The following is a 17,059-nucleotide window of genomic DNA, read 5'->3' on the forward strand; positions in this document are numbered from 1 at the left end:
AGATCTCAAGGGGCGCCTGGGTGGCTCAGTCGGTTAAGCATCCTACTTTTGATTTTGGCTCAGGCCATGATCCCAGGGTCGTGAGATCATGCCCTGCACTGAGCATGGAGCCTGCTTAGGATTCTCTCTCTCTCCCTCTGCCCCTCTCCCCTGCTTGTGCTCTCTCTCCCTCTAAAATAAAAAAATAAAAAAATAAATTAATTGTGGGTGTTTTTTTTTTTTAATAAAAAAAAAAGGATCTCAAGATGAGGTCATTCTGGATATAGGATGGGCCCTAAATCCTATGACTACTGTCCTTATAACAGAGAGGAGAGGGAGATCTGAGACACGGAGACACCTTTTTTGTGTGAGAATAAATGTCTTTTGTTTGAAGCCACCCAATGCTGTGGCATTTGTTACAGCAGCCCTAGGAAACTAATATGAGCAGCAACGGTGCCTCTCACAGCTGTGATGTCCCACCCACCCACCCAGAGTCTTCAGAAACCTCCCCATGCAAAGAGTAAACCTTACAAGGTACTACATCTGAAAGGCCTTGCCTGTATTTTCAGCTGGGTTGCCTATTCTAAAGGTTGCCCAAAGCGAAGGCAACGTGACCCAAAGCCCATGGTCATGTAAGTGAGCCAGCGTGGAAGGCACTAGCATCTGTGTGTGCTCACCACGAGCTAGCCACTCTCTCTGGGGTCACATTTAGTCATCTCCCACTACGCAAGTATTCTTGAGTACGTTCTCAAGGCCCATCTTAGAGAAGAGGGAACTGAGGCTCAGGGAGGTGGCATAACCTGCTTGAGATCTCCCAGTGATCTCACTGTGGGTGTTGGGTCTGGAGCCCTGAGCTCTCAGTGCAGGTTGTCACTTCACTAAGCTGCCACACTGTGTGACAGGAACAGAATCAGGACAGGGGAAGGAAAGGAAGGGAGAGACCAGTGGAGGAGAGTGGTTCGGTTAGCAGATTTTGTGTGTTTGCTTTCATAGTCTGGGAACAAGCCGGTCTCCTACCTCTAACTTCCCATCTGTTGTGGCAGTGACAGATTTAAACCTTGAGTGATCCTTATCTGGGATCGGTATGCATCTGTATGAGCAAGATTAATCATATTGTGAAGCTGCCATGGGAATTCCAGACAGCCCAGCAAGTATGGCATGAAGTGCAAGTGTGAACACAGGCACGCCACTGCCACACATGAAAGGGCATTGGTCCTGGGGGCACATGGGTGAAGGGAGTGGGCCCCTAATTCCTCCTCCTCTATGCTGATCACTTCAGTCTAGGGAAGATAAACGCTAGTCAATGAGCCATCCAGGCCTGGCATCACCTGTAGCATTGATGCAGGCTCTTCCCTGACATTTCAGGGAGAGGTCACACGCATTCGTGTACCCAGCAAGTCTTTACTGAGCACTTACTGTATTTCGGGCTCCGGGGACACAGCAGAAAACCATCCTATTGTAATAACATTGTAGGGTGGGTGACAGGTGGTAACTACGCTTATTGTAGTGAACATTTCCTTTTTTTTTTTTTTAAGTTCATTTATTTATTTTGAGAGGGAGGTTGGGGCAGAGAGAGAGGGAGAGAGAGAGAGAGCCAAGCAGGCTCTGCACTGTCAGCAAGGAGCCCGGTGTGGCGCTCAAACTCACGAACCGTGAGATCATGACCTGAGTGGAAACCAAGAGTCAGATGCTTAACTGACTGAGCCACCCAGGCACCCCGGACATTTCATAATGTATATAATTGTAGATTCACTATGTTATGCACCTGAAACTGATATGACATCATATGTCGACTATAATACAATTTTAAAAATAGAAAAAGGGGGAAAATAAACAAAACAAAATCTATTCGTACAAAGCTCTCATTCTACTGGGGGGAGAGAGACCATAAAAAGTAAATAAATATATAATATCTCACTGGGAAGTGAGAAGGAAAATGCAGTGGGGAAGTGGGAGAGGCTGGGGGTGCCATTTCACGCAGATCATCAAAGAGGGCCTTTCTGATAAGGGGACATGTGGGCAGAAGCCAGATGAAGTAAGAGTGAAATCTACAGATACTTGGCGGAGGAGGGAACTGCAGGTATAAAAGAGCCAAAGGTAGAATGTGCTTGAAAAGTTCCAGTAAGGCTAGGACACCTTCGAGGCTGGAGCAGGGGGAATTGAGACAGGGCATGAGGAAGACAGGTCCGAAGAATTTTCCGGGACAGGCCCTGGTGAGAGCCTCAGTCTGCTCTGGGTGTGATGAGAAGTCACTGGAGGGGGTGGCACAGAAGGATAGCAACGTCCGTGCAGGTTGTGGAAGGATAAACGGCAGTGGGCCGGATGGAGGCAAGGAGGCCAGGGAGAAGGCTGCTGTAATAGTCCAGGGGACAGATAATCCTGGATGGAGGCCTTAAGTCACAGTAGATTGGAGCAGATTAAAAAAGACAAAGAAAAGGAAGTGAAGGGAAGGTGAGGGGAAGAAATAAAAAGGCTGGAAAGGCAAAAATAAAAATGGAGTGTGACGGGGGCCCCTGGGTGGCTCAGTCGGTTAAGCGCCCGTCTTCAGCTCAGGTCATGATCTCACGGCTCGTGAGTTCAAGTCCCGAGTCGGTCTCTGTGCTGACAGCTCAGAGCCTGGAGCCTGCTTTGAATTCTGCGTCTCCCTCCTCTCTCTGCCCCTCCCCTGTTCATGCTCTGTGTCTCTCTCCTTCAAAAATAAATAAATATTAAAAAAATTTTTAGAAAATGGAGTGTGAGAGAAAAGGATGTTTTACTTATCAAACAAGAACTCAGTCACCAATTATTGAATGTCAGACTCTGGGATAAGCAAAAGGGAAATGGATACCTCCTATGTGCTAATCTCTGTACTAGGTGTTCATATATCCCACCTCATCTTCTAACAATCATTCGAGGTAGGAATATTGAGCTTGTACTCAGAGGAGGAATCTGAGGCCCGGAAAACATAAGTAATTTCTCCAAGGTCACACAGCCAGTATGGGAATGCTGGAATCAGAGTCGACAGGATGTCTAAGTCCAAAGCCAGCTCTTTCCAAACCTCATTCTGGCTGGGTGCAGAGAAGATTGTAGACATAGTTCCTGCCCTCAAAAACTTCCCTGACTTACAGCAGCCCCACAAGGTCAGAACTCTTATGATCCCTCTTTTTAGAAATGAGAAAACTAATGCCCAGAGAGGTTAAGTGACTTGCCCAATTCACAACAGCTGGGAGGTGGTAAAGCCAAGACACAAACCCTGGTCTAGCCCCTCATATCTTAACCATGACTCTGTGTCATTACACAACACAATGGTTTTGAACTTCAGTAAAACATATTTTTAAATTTCATTTACAGATAGATGGTAGGTAAGAAAAGAACCAAGTCATCTAAGCCCACCAGTACTCGAATACTTTACATATCAAACAAGAACTCAGTCACCAATTATTGAATGTCAGACTCTGGGATAAGCAAAGGGAAATGGATACTTCCTATGTGCTAATCTCTGTACTAGGTGTTCATATACCCCACCTCATCTTCTAACAATCATTCGAGGTAGGAATAATGAGCCTGTACTCAGAGGAGGAATCTGAGGCCCGGAAAACATAAGTAATTTCTCCAAGGTCACACAGCCAGTATGGGAGTTCATCATACTTCTTGATGAACACACACACACACACACACACACACACACACACACACACACGTACATTTATCGACATGTATACATATACATATAGATATGGACACACCCATAAAGTGCATGCATACACAACATTCCAAAGTTGATTACTTCCCAAATTAACCTCTGTTATCTGGATCTCTGAGGAAGTTAAGTCATTTGCCCAATTATAATAAACTGCCAAAGCCATCCTGTCCATTCCCAAGAAGTACACAGATGTAGTCTTCAAATTACTTCTTAAAAAGTCAACTGAAACACTCTGTTAACATTTCCTCAAGACGCTCAGGGAAAGGGTGATAGTTGGAAGGTTGAAATGTCAAATATTCATCACGGAGCCACAGAGGACTCCTCAAAACACCAATCCCCGGTGCCCTGCTTCTCTGGACATGCAGACTCAAATATACTGGTAATTCAATTCCAAGCAAAGGGAGGGAAAAAATCTCCTGTTGAGAGGTGCTCTGATGTAGGGAAATGTGTGGAAGCTAAATCTGTCCTCCAACAGTCCTGAGTTCTAAGCCTGTTTTCAGCCCTTCCCGGCTATGTGATCTCAAAGGGGTGACTGGGTTCCCCTATAAACAAAACAAGGATAATATAATACCTACTTCTGAGCTGTCAGGAGGATTATAAAGGATTCCTTAAATAAAATGTCAAGCACACAGCTGATGTTGATGGAGGCCAAAGTTCAGAGTCTTGACCTTTCCCCTACAAGGTAGAGAGTCACTAACTCCCAACCAATAGAACCTATAATTACTATCTTTGGCCACCATGGGAAGGAGTTTAAAAGAGGGGGGGGAAAAAAGCAGTCAGATGTTTTCACGCAGAAAGGCAGGCCCAGGCATCATTACCACGTTGCTAGGTATTGTTAAGCCACCCACCTAGCCCCAGAGTGGGCAGCAATTAATGTAATTAGTGCAGTGATGAGTGTCCTCTGCAACGATAAACAGCTCAGTCCTGCAGAACTTGACAGACCTGCTGGTCCCATGAGGCTCCTGACCTCGAACTTCCACTTGGGGAGTGTGGTGGAGTACGGTTTAGTGGAAAGAGATAGGCTTTGAGTCAGATGGAACCAGAAGTCCATCCTGTCTTTGCTAATTCCCAGCTGTGTGACCAAAGGTAAGCCGTGTCACCTCTCTGAGCCTTAGTTTCCTCATCTCTAATATGGAGTTAATAATATTTTCACAGCGTTGCTATAGTTATCTCTATCATCATCGCCATCGTCACGGAAAACCCCAAAGCAGGCTGGCGTTGAACTGGCAAAAGGGTCGACACAAACATTGCTGGTACCTACAGCTGGCACAGCCCCATTCTTTTTCTCTGGCTAAAGTCAAAGCGTGTGCAGCACTGATCTGACTGGCTTTAGGGAAACTGCCGGGGTTTAGAATGAGAAGCATATGGACACCTAGAAAAAAAATGGAGAGAAAGTACTCCTTGACTTGATCATTTAAGATAACGTTATCAATAATCACCACAAGTATTATCAGCAATTTGCAGAAAACAAAAGCACCCAGGCAATCTGGCAGTTGGTAATAAAGCACAAAGCCTGCTTATATCTTTGTATCTATATTAATGATATTCCATGTTAAGAATTAATACCCTCACAAGATGTCAAATAATCCAAAGGTTATTACAAGTATATAAGTGTGCGGTGAGGGTCCTGATAATCATTGAGAATTCACTAATTTGTCCAACAGTTACTAACTGCCTATTGCTACCAGGGATAAAGACCTTGAGTGTAGGGACACACACACACACACACACACACACACACACACACACACACACAATTAGGGTTCACTGAAATGACGGTTCTGAAAAGGTCTGTAGAGTGAATCAAGAGGGAGGGATTTATGGGGAAACTACCAAGCAAAACTGAAGTACAGTCCCTGACACTAACATGGGAGAGAACCACATGGCTTCCTGGAAACATGCATATGAAATGGTGTTAAATGAAAGAGCCAAAGAAAAAAAGAGGAAGAATCACAGGACTCAGAGAATGTCAAAAGTAAAAAGAGCCTCAGAGAACACCCAGTTCTCTATTTCATTCAACCCTTTCCATGGAGTCCTGAGGACAGGTGAGTCTCACTATCCTAACAGTCTAGGCAGAGAAAACAATTTCTGGGTAATAATAATAAACATTTCCAGCTGCTAGCTGTCACACCACTGTTTTCTCTCCCCCTAGAGAAAGCTTTTCGGTACACCGGGGAGGACGCTGAAGCTATGAAAGGAATAACCTTGAATCCACTCTAATTTGTTTAATAAAGTGGAGGTTGAGAGTCAACACTGTAGTTGAAAACCAGTGGTCTGGCCCAGGCCTTCATGCTATTGGTGGAGAAGCTGAGGCCTCGGGTGACCCATCTAGCCTGTCATACTAACACATACTTCTTGCTTAATAGGTATTTGCTGAATGAGGATTCATGAATGAATAGGCAAATGAGATGACATGGCCAAGGTTGCCTAAGCTGTATGTGGCTAGTAACACGTACTGATTAAAACTTAGGAATTGGGAGTGAATTTATCTATCTATCTATTTATCTATCTATTTATAATATGGAACACTTCCCAAATTTGTGTCATCTTGTGCAGGGGGCCATGTTAATCTTCTCCGTATCACCCCAATTTTTGTGCCAAAGTGAGCACTGGAATTTGGAATGTGGCACCTAGAAACACATGTTCATTATGTTTCCTTTCTGTATTTTTGCTCAAGTGTAACCTGAGAACTAAAACAACTGGCCAACAGACAAGGCGGTGTAGAGGGAGCCACAGTCAGAGCCTGAAAAGACATAGAGTTCTAGAATCTTTGGGATATGGATGAGACCAGTGTCCCGGCTCCAGTAATTAAAAGCCACAACTGAGAGCCTCCCCATACAGTAGACACTTTAACTGACCGATGGAGAACAGAAGATCTTTTAACAAAATTGACCTAGTGCAGAGCCCGTAGAAGAAAGTCCTCGATACCTAATCATCAGTGATGGCTCTTCCCTGCCTTTCCTCTGCCCTGCCTTTCCTCTGCCCAGAATGCCCTTCCCAAACCCCCTCCTCTCCCAGTGTCAGTTTTTACACCCTTTATATTGTAGCCCCTCTTTAGAGAGGCCCTTTCTGATCATCCACTTTAAGCCCCGTTTTTCTTTTTTTTTTAATTATTTTTTAATGTCTATTTATTCCTGAGACAGAGAGAGACAGAGCATGAGTGGGGGAGGGGCAGAGAGAGAGGGAGACACAGAATCCAAAGCAGGCTCCAGGCTCTGAGCTGTCAGCACAGAGTCTGATGCGGGGCTCGAACTCACAAACAGCTCATGACCTGAGCTGAAGTCAGTCGCTCAACCGACTGAACCACCCAGGCGCCCCATCGTTTTTCTTCTTTAAACCCAGAAATACATAGAGAACTTCTAGGACAGTAGCTCAATTGTCCCCCAACTTCCCTGTTAGGTAACGTTCACATAGTCTACTAGCTACACCCCAGGGAAAACATAGCTCCAGGTGATATGCAATTCCCACCTTGTTTTTTTTTTTTTCCACTCATAACACTTCCTGCTTATTGTGATTTCATATTTATTCAGCATCTATACAGAGCAACTCTAATACTGGTATTACAGTTCATGTTTATTGGGCACTTACTAGGGCAGGTACTCATCAATTCCTTTAATATTCATAACAATCCTCTGAAAGAGGTTCTGTTACGAGCTTGTTTTACAGATGAGGAAACTGGGATTCAGAGAGGAATCTGACCGAGTTCATACAGTGCATAAAGGACAGAGCCAGCTATCAGCTACCAGACCATCTGGCTCCAGAGGTATAGACGTACTATGAGGGCGAACTCCATGTCTTTTTTGCCCACCGGTTCATTCCTAGGACTTTGTATACTGTGTGGTGTGGGATAGGGCCTCAATCAATATTTGTGGAAAGAATGAAAAGAAGGGAGGGGTGAGGGAGCAAGGGAAGGAGGGGTGCTGAGGAGGAAGATAAGCCACTCGCCCCTTCACGCTCTTCCATGGGTAAAGTAGGGCCAGGATGCACTGAGGAGTCCCCACCTCCCTTGGAAGCCATAGAGGTGCTGGACGTAGAGCTGAATGAGACACTGTCCCTGTCCTGGCAAAGTGCCTACATCCTCATATCAAAGTGGTCCATTGGTTCCGATGCACTCCGGGGAGCTCAGGAACCCCTTCAGTGGGTCCAGGGCCCTTCCCAGCCCTATGAAAAGGGGTTCAGCTGTAATGCAATCATTCGGCTTCAGGGCCCCTGTGCGGGCCCTCAGGTCACAGCAGTGACGATGACAGAGCCCTCTCTCGAGGAGTCACAGGCTAGTGAGGAAGAGCAAGCCTGGAACCAAGGAGAGGAGGGGAGGCGGACCGGTCAAACCGTGAAGGGAGGGAAGGAGGCACAGGGGGAGAGTGCCTGGATGGATGTATTCTACCTCTGGAAGTCTCTGCTTGTTCAGCTCACGAAGCCTGGGACTGGGGCAGGCTCTTTGTAAAGAACTGCACTCCTCGCCCTCCACAGCAGTGTATGTGGGCAGCCGTGCTCTATTACATGATACTGTGACACATGTGACTTGAAGAGAAGCTAAGACTGACCACCAGAGCAACGAGAGCAGTATAACATACATGCAAGCCACCTTATTTCACGCTGGTCTTTCCCAGGATGTTAGCATTTTGCTCCACTGAGGAACGGCAGCGGAGCAGAAACCGTACCACACGGGGACATACAATTGCCTCAGAGGCATACAGAACCCGGGGTACTGGGTGTAATGCCCTTTCACCCTCCATCCTCCCGCTGGGCTGTTCGCCTACATCCTCTTTCTTAAAAGAGCTAATTGCGGGGCGCCTGGGTGGCTCAGTCGGTTAAGTGTCTGACTTCGGCTCAGGTCACGATCTCGCGGTATGTGAGTTCAAGCCCCGCATCGGGCTCTGTGCTGACTGCTCAGAGCCTGGAGCCTGTTTCAGATTCTGTGTCTCCCTCTCTCTCTGACCCTCCCCCGTTCATGCTCTGTCTCTCTCTGTCTCAAAAATAAATAAATGTTAAAAAAAAAATAAAAGAGCTAATTGCACGGTGTGCCCCTGTCTTTAAGCATCTGCCCACACCTCCGTAATTCAGCAGCCTCCTCTCTCTCCCTTATGCCTTCCATCAAACAACCTTCACCAGGTTTTTTTATGCTTATTTATTTTTGAGAGGGAGAGAGAGAAAGAGGAGAGAGAGAGAGAGAAACAGAGCGCAAGAGGGGAAGGGGCAGAGAAAGAAGGAGACACAGAATCTGAAGCAGGCTCCAGGCTCTGAGCTGTCAGCATAGAGCCCTATGCGGGGCTCAAACTCACAGACCGCGAGATTATGACCTGAGCTGGAGTCGGACGCTAAACAGACTGAGCCACCCAGGCGCCCCTAGCTTTCACCAGTTTTAAGGTCAAGTCATATTTGCTATAGTGTGTGTGCATGTATAGATTTCTTTAGTCAAAATTTAACAGGTCTTTTTAAAAGCATTATTATTTCTATTAGGATATTTACAGTTTTATCTTAGCATTGTGGCTACAATATAATACAGATTGTCACTGGTCGCCTCAACCTTATTTTTGCAAAAAGTTCTGCTATTTTTAACGTACAACTCTGCAGAACACAAAGCTTTTCAGGAATATACATGTCACATTATAGCAGAAATGCCTGTATCAATGCATCAAAGGCTTTCCCATTTGTTATTATGGCATTCCTTATGTAAGTTCTTTGAAGTAAGCTTAAGTGGCAGATGAGGAAACTGAGGCTCAGAGATGTTAAGTGACTCATCCAAAGGCGATGAAACAATACTTGAATCCAAAAGTCTTCAAGTCCATTTACCCAGTTTTCACTGTACCCACACTTAGCACATTTCCTAGCAATATGGTAAGCAATTGATCAGTAAGTTATTCAAGGAAAAATTAATACTACCAACAGATCATTCATCTATCCAACAATATAGTCCATGAAAGCCACTTTGAAAAAAAAAAAGAGGGAAAGAAGAAGGTAGCTACATTTTTTGAACTCCTACTGTAAGCCAGGAATGATATTCAATGCTTTTTGAACACACATACACACATCAAATATACACACAGAGACATACATGCTATGAGACAACTGTTTTTGTTCCACTTTATACGTGAAAAATTGATGTTCAAAAATTTAAGGAAATTGCCTGAGATTATACTACTTGGAAAGGAATGTACTGAGATTTGAACCCAAGTCTCCTTGATTCCAAAGCCCATACTTTCCAATAGATTAGTGGAGAATGCCTACCTCCTGTAGAATAAGAGAATACCTTCAGTGGTATAAGGACAAATCTGTTTATTTTAAAGACTATATATTTATTTTTACATGATTTTACAAAGATCTAAATGCTTATGGCAAGTGATATTTGTTATCAGTTTACAACTGAAATGCATCATCTCCTATAAAAACATCTTTAAGTTTTAAGAAAGTAAATCTCTTTAAGAGAAAAGTATAGGGGCGCCTGGGTGGCGCAGTCGGTTAAGCGTCCGACTTCAGCCAGGTCACGATCTCGCGGTCCGTGAGTTCGAGCCCCGCGTCAGGCTCTGGGCTGATGGCTCGGAGCCTGGAGCCTGTTTCCGATTCTGTGTCTCCCTCTCTCTCTGACCCTCCCCCGTTCATGCTCTGTCTCTCTCTGTCCCAAAAATAAAAATAAAAAAACGTTGAAAAAAAAAAATTAAAAAAAAAAAAAAAAAAAAAGAGAAAAGTATTAAGATCTGTAAATGAATATAGCAAAATGGAAAAAGTGATGGGTAAATTGCTGAAATTTGAGGAACACAGCTCTTAAGCCTAACAAGGCCCTTAATAAAACATTTTCCTTGTGCAGTTGATTCCCCTGAGCTAGATCAGCAGACATTTTCTAAATTACCTCGAATAGAAAGGAAATGAAAATAGGCGTGATTCCTGGGCAGTGTTTTCAGGAATTTAACATGGTGCTCTTTATTTCAGTGTCTGTACCAACTGGTGTTTTCTTCGCAGGCCTCAGAGGTAGTTGGTCGAAAAAGTGCTCAAGTTCTCTTAAGACAGAGGGAGCAGTAGAAAAAGAAGACAGTATGTTTTTTAAAGGGAGTAATGGAACTTTCAGGGCCTAGTGAATACTCCCAAATGATCAAACATACGCTTGATGTTTACGTTACCCAGAGAGAAAAGCAAAAAGCCCTGGGCCTAATCTAGACACCTGTGTTTAAATCTCATCTTAGCCACTAATTTAATGTGTCACTCAGGTAAGTGACAGCTGGGGGGCTCACTGTCCCCACTAGCCAAATGAAGGAATTTTGATTTCCAAAACTACTTTCCAGTAATGTAAGACACACCCGGTCGGGAATAACTATCACTGGCAAGAGCAGCTATCCATGTAAGTTAGAAGGCACCTGCCTGCCATGGGCACCAGAACTCTTCCTGCTCTAAGAATCTGTGATTTCATGATTTAAGTTCCTCAGACTGCAGATGACCATACAATAGCCGGAATGCACACAGAGGGCCATTAAAGTCTCTGAACTATGCTTAGACTGTCACACCACGGGCTGCACACGCCAAGCTGGTGTAAATGCCTCCCTGCCCTTCCAGGCAATGAGTACCCTGGTTAATTAAATGTCCATGTTCATATGGACTATGCCCATTATAATTGTAAATATGGAGTTTGTATTTTTAAGAAATGTTTAATGCAATTTTGTAATACATTGAGCACAATTTAAACTTTCCCAGCTAAGTATTCTTTCCCTCACTTTATTGTTATTTTTAATAACAAAGCAATGAATGCTGATTGTAGTAGACGACTATACCGCAAACATTCATTATCTCCTTCCACAACCTCCATGACCTCCCAGCTCCACTGATACTGGACTTGGCCACGTGACTCGCTTCAGCTAATAGAAAGTGGGCAAAAACGATAATATAGTGGTTCTAAGCCTAGACCTTAAAAAGCTTCCTGTGGTTCTTTTTGCCCCAACCTCTGCCACAAGGAGAACAGTTCCCTGATAGATCCTGCCTCTCCAGGATGGGTTCCAGAATGAGACACATAAAGTGGAACTGCATTTGACCCCAACCCTATTTCTTCAGGGTGCACACGAACACACGCAGCTGGGCACTAAAATCAGCAGTTCCAGAAAAAGCCACCACCGCTACTCAGAAAACTCCAGGGGAGGCACGTGCAACGGAGAGAAGAGGCCACTGAAAGGGACTTTAGGAAGTGTATGCCACCTCAGCTGACCTGCAGACCCATATGCAGGAAAACTATACTTAACCTTGTACAGCACTCTGATTTTGTGGTGGTTTGTTTCATGACAAAAGCTGATTGATCCACCTATTGTGACAAGTAAAAATTTACAGAAATAATATATTTTAAAAATGAAGTGCAATCTCTTTAACCCCACCCTCAAGGAAGGTAGCTGACAATAACCATTTGATAGGTGACTTTCGACTCCTTTTTCTGGATTTTCGAAGGATTAAATGAGCAAATGCATGTAAAGAGCACTGGGCACAGGGATGCGCATATGACGTAGGCACTCATTAAGCATTAGCTGTTCTTACTAATATTTTCACGCAAATAAATATACTCAGATATAGAGTTTTTGTAATTTATGCAAAAACAAGACCATGCTACATACCTTACTCTACAACTTGCTTTCTTCGTGTAATGTGGTTTCATGGATTTTTTTCTTCAGGTCAACTCATCTTTTTAAGGGCAATTAACTCATTTTTTAAATTAGCTACATGATATTCCATGGTTTAAATGTACCATACTATATTTTACCTATTTCCACCCTGTAGATAAAGAAACTGACACAGAGCTGAGGCGTTTGTCAAAATCTTTGCTGCTCCTCCCTGTCAAGCCCTGGGACACCCTCTGGCCAATCAGAGGTGAGTGGAAGTGACAGGTGAGCAAAACTTTTAAGAGCTATCTCCTGGTGTTACCTCGCTCTCTTCCCTGTGGCGCACAGCAGCAATATTTCAGACAGGGAGCTGCTACATCCGCCTGTTTCAAAGAAAGAGCCCAGGCCTAAATCAGGAAGGAAGTGTAACATGTGCATGGAATAAACTCATACGTTTTAAGACTCTGAGATCTGGGAGGTGATTTGTTACCAATTTAGAGAACGTTAAGACAGTGTTTTAAGACTTTCAAGTGTTTGGGTGTTCATTGTAGATATTCATCACCCACTGGTTTGGCCAAGCAGCATGCCGGTCAATCAAGATGTGGGTTGAAAGAATAATGGGAAACAATCTCTTCCCTAACATCCTTTTAAAAAATTATCAGTAGCCCTCTCCCCTTAATGACAAATCACTAGGCAAAGGACATCTAATGATGTATCGCAAAAAGCAAGTCTAATGATGTAGTCCCATAGGTTGAGGACATCCTTTTTATGTGGGGAGCCTCTTAGGTAGGTCAGGATCATGAGAACGTTGACCCATTTTCTCCACGTTGCCAACTACATACACAGAAACACGCAACAGGACACTAATGTCAGCAGTTCAAAGAAAAGCCATCATCACTACTTAGAAAACTGCAGGGAAGGCGGGTGTAAGGGAGAGAAAGCAGGCTGAATGGGACCTCAGGAAAGCTAATCCCAGCTTCACCGGATATCACCTCCAGGCCTCCATTTTCTCAGAGGAACTACCGTGAGGATCCAATGAGGGACAGCAGGTGCAGTCACAACTAATAAGAAAAAAACATTTATTTCTTATTTATTACGTGTAATACATGTTGATTGCAGAAAAGTTTAAAACAAAAATAAAAACATGAGGAAGAAAATGGAAATTACCCAAATATCACAACTGTTGATAATACCTTGATGGTTAATCAGCCGTATTTCCTCCTACATAAATGTGTACACATTTACTACAAGGCCTTCTGTATGCGTTCATTAAGTGTGTGCCCACAATTACTACAGGTTCCTCCTATCGTGCTCATCCTCTCCATTCTTCCTTTCCAGTTTGCCTTGTGGTCCCTCCAAGTATGCACCATAATCTTGCCCTATAGACAGACATTTGTTCATTCATTCCCTTGTCCTAGAACAACTCTTCTCCACCAGCTCTTCTTCTGGCTACTCCTACTCATCCTTCAAGTTTCAATTTATTCATCACCTCCTTAGAGCACAATTCTCTGGCCACTACCCTTGTCAGATGTCCCTTCTCTGTGCATCCAGAACATCCCAGCCTTCTTTCTCATAGCGTCATCATACCCAACTAGTCTTGCCTCCTTATTGTTTATTTTCCTTGCTATACCCCAACTTGTACGCAGCTACTGTAGCTTTTGTTCCCCACTGTTTACCAGTGGCCAACCCATAGTAAATGATCCAAAATAGTTGAATAAATGAGTAACACAGTTAACAAAATGTGCTACCTGTATTTCTTTGGAAAGACACCTGGCACTTCTCAACAAACATCCAGTGAAAGATTAAGTATAGAAGAGGATATAACACATGGCCACATGCTTCATGAAGTTTACAAATTATATGGGGGAAAAAAAGCATTACCAATAGGAAGCATCAGTATGGAATTAAGTGTTAGGTCCTTTACTTCGGTCTCTCCCATTAATTCACTTCAAACAAGAAAGGGTAGAACAAAATCCCTAACCTCAGCTCCACATGTATTCCCTGACAGTATTCTGCAGCACCAGTTGGAATAAGAAGACACTAGCCATGTTAACATATATGCTCCCAAGCCTTGGCAGTTCAACACAAAAAGTTGATTTCCGATTCAGGCAAAGTCGGATGCAAATTTTCTGGTCAGTGGACAATCTTCCGTGTGATCATTCAGAGACCCAGGCTCCTTTCATCTGTGGCTCTGTCCTTCCTTATGTCCCTTACACTTCACCAGGAGATAGGGAGAGATGGTTTTAGGAGACAGGCCTGTAGCTATCACACATTACATTTATCCCCTCTGTATTGGCTAAAACTCGGCCACATGGCCACACCTAATTACAAAGGAGGCCAGGAAATGTAGTTCAGTGGTACACATAGAAGGAAAAGGGGTTTGGTGGACACTTTGCAGTTTTTCTGCCACAAATATTTGTTATACATTAGAGCTCAGAGAGTATCCAGTCTCAAGTGGTCCCAGGTACAGGGAACTTTGGTTTACGAATACTGAAAACGCTTGTTGTCTTATATAAGAACGTCCATCGAATTAACATTGCACATGAGAAAACATGACCTCAGATTTTCAAATTTTGGGAATAAAAAAGGGTCAATTCCAGAATTGATAAACCATGAACGTTGGTCACCATCCCCAGAAAAATTCTAAAAGAGAATAAAGATGGTTTTTAGGAACCTTCAAAATAAAGTGACAATTACCACGAGTTACTACAAGCTCACTAGGAATGATCATAAACTAAGGCAGCATACTGTCTGCCACATAGAAGACAACAAATATGAATTGAATGAATGGCCTTCAATTCTACATTTAAGGCAACTTTCCCATTGGTAAATAACCACGACTTCAGAAATTTCTTCCTTAAATACTGCCGTGCTTTCCTTTCTAACCTCTAAACATTACCCTCGCTGTGACCTCAAAACCTACCGAACAGGCCAACTCTCCTGTGGAACACCTGCACAGCTATTGGAAGCCTTCTGTCTATGCTCTCACCATCGCTTCCTTTCCCCCCAAGTTCCTTCTCCGTGGGATGTGGTTGCCAGCTTCTTGCCATTTGACTGACCTCCTCTGAGATCTGGCTGGCCAAAACTGCATTCCACGATTTCATGTCGACAATGTTCCCAATGAGGTCCAGCCAGCAGCGTTCAGCAGGATTACCTCTCCCCAGCTCTGAATATCACTGGAAGTACATAAGTAGTGACGATGATGCCAAAGGGATTCCCATACTGGGAAAGGGGGCAGGCCTTGAAGAGGACTTCCACTTTATGATCTCAGAAGTTGTGTGGAAGTTTTGAGTGCCGAAGAGACATCACCATAAGGGTGATGGTGTGCACCCCAATTACCCATGCCTCTTTGACCAAAACTTATTTTTTTCATTTTGTTTATTTTTGAGAGAGAGAGAGAGAACACAAGTGGGAGAGGGGCAAAGAGTGAGGGGGACAAAGGTTCCAAAGCGGGTTCTGCACTGACAGCAGAGCACCCAGTGTGGGGCTCAAACTCACGAACCATGAGGTCATAACCTGAGCTGAGGTCAGATGCTAAACCGACTAAGCCACCCAGGTGCTCCAAAAACCTATTTTCTTAATGTTTATTTATTTCTGAGAGAGGATGTGCATATACAGGGAAGAGGCAGAGAGAGGAGACACAGAATCTGAAGCAGGCTCCAGGCTCTGAGCTGTCAGCACAGAGCCCAACAAAGAGCTTGAACCCATGGACCAAGAGCCAAAGTCAGAGGCTTAACCAACTGAGCCACCCAGGAGCCATTCCTTGACCAAAACCTAGTCCATGCATACTCTCCAATGACTCAGTAGTTCACTTACTTGTATTTCAGTTTTTATTTTCGTTTCTGCCTCTTTACTCCAGTTGTGATATGAATGCACATATCCAAGCTGACAACCTGGGGAAGAAAAAGAAAAAAAGCAGGTGGAGGATGAGGAAGATAATGGAAAATTCCAAGATTGGAAAGCAGTCTCAAGCAAACAGGAATAAATTTTACAGAGAGTTGATCCAAAAGAAGGACTTCCACAGGGGCTCTGATGTGTAACCAAGATTTAATGAGCACCCTCTATGTGCCAGGAACTGTACTAAATCCTGTGGATACAGTGAAGACCAAAGGATGTACTGATCCTGCCTCTGGTGGGCAAAACAGATCTCAAAATAACAATTAATAAGGGAAATATGGAATAATAGGATAAGGTAAATTCGACTGAGACAAAGAAATTTCCATTTCCTTGGCTTCAGCTTTCCAGGAGGGGACATTTGCTAGAGTAATTTCTCATCCACTTTCTCCATCCCTTATTTCCTCCCCATGGGGAAGGTGTGGGTTATCTGATGGCTGAAGTCTGTAGAAAGATCCAGCATGCCCACCCCAACCATTGCACTCTCTTTTCAGGACCCATTTGTCCATAGGATGTACACACTCACTGTGTGTTTGGAAGTGGCTTGCAAGTTCCCACCTTTGCCAGAGACCAACAGGTAAGTTTAATTCCAGGTAAAGCATGAGGAAACCCATTGTGGCCTTGTGGCTACATGCCCTACAGTCTATCCTATATCACAATGACACTGTGATGTCCATTCATCTGATTCCTATCTCTAACGTCCAGCTGGTTCTGAACTCAAGAGGGAAAGAAAGGGGTGTTATTTATTACACTCCTGAGTTCCCAACCGCTATTTAAAAAACAAAAAACAAAAAAACAAAAAACAAAACAATGCAGAAAACCAAAAATAAAAAAACAGTCTTATGAGGTATAAGAGGGGAATCGAATTTAGATGGGGGAAGGGTGCAGTAGGAAAGGAAGCCTTTTCAAGTGTTATTTAAGCGAACATCTAGAG

General features: G+C 43.9%; 1 pseudogene; it reads right to left on the reverse strand.

The window, feature by feature from the left end:
• Nucleotides 1-6,175: 6,175 nt before the first annotated feature.
• On the reverse strand, nt 6,176-6,271 carry LOC131505855 (U6 spliceosomal RNA; annotated as a pseudogene).
• Nucleotides 6,272-17,059: the final 10,788 nt, after the last annotated feature.

This window comes from Neofelis nebulosa, chromosome 2, assembly GCF_028018385.1.
Source record: "Neofelis nebulosa isolate mNeoNeb1 chromosome 2, mNeoNeb1.pri, whole genome shotgun sequence".
Classification (NCBI taxonomy): Eukaryota; Metazoa; Chordata; class Mammalia; order Carnivora; family Felidae; genus Neofelis; species Neofelis nebulosa.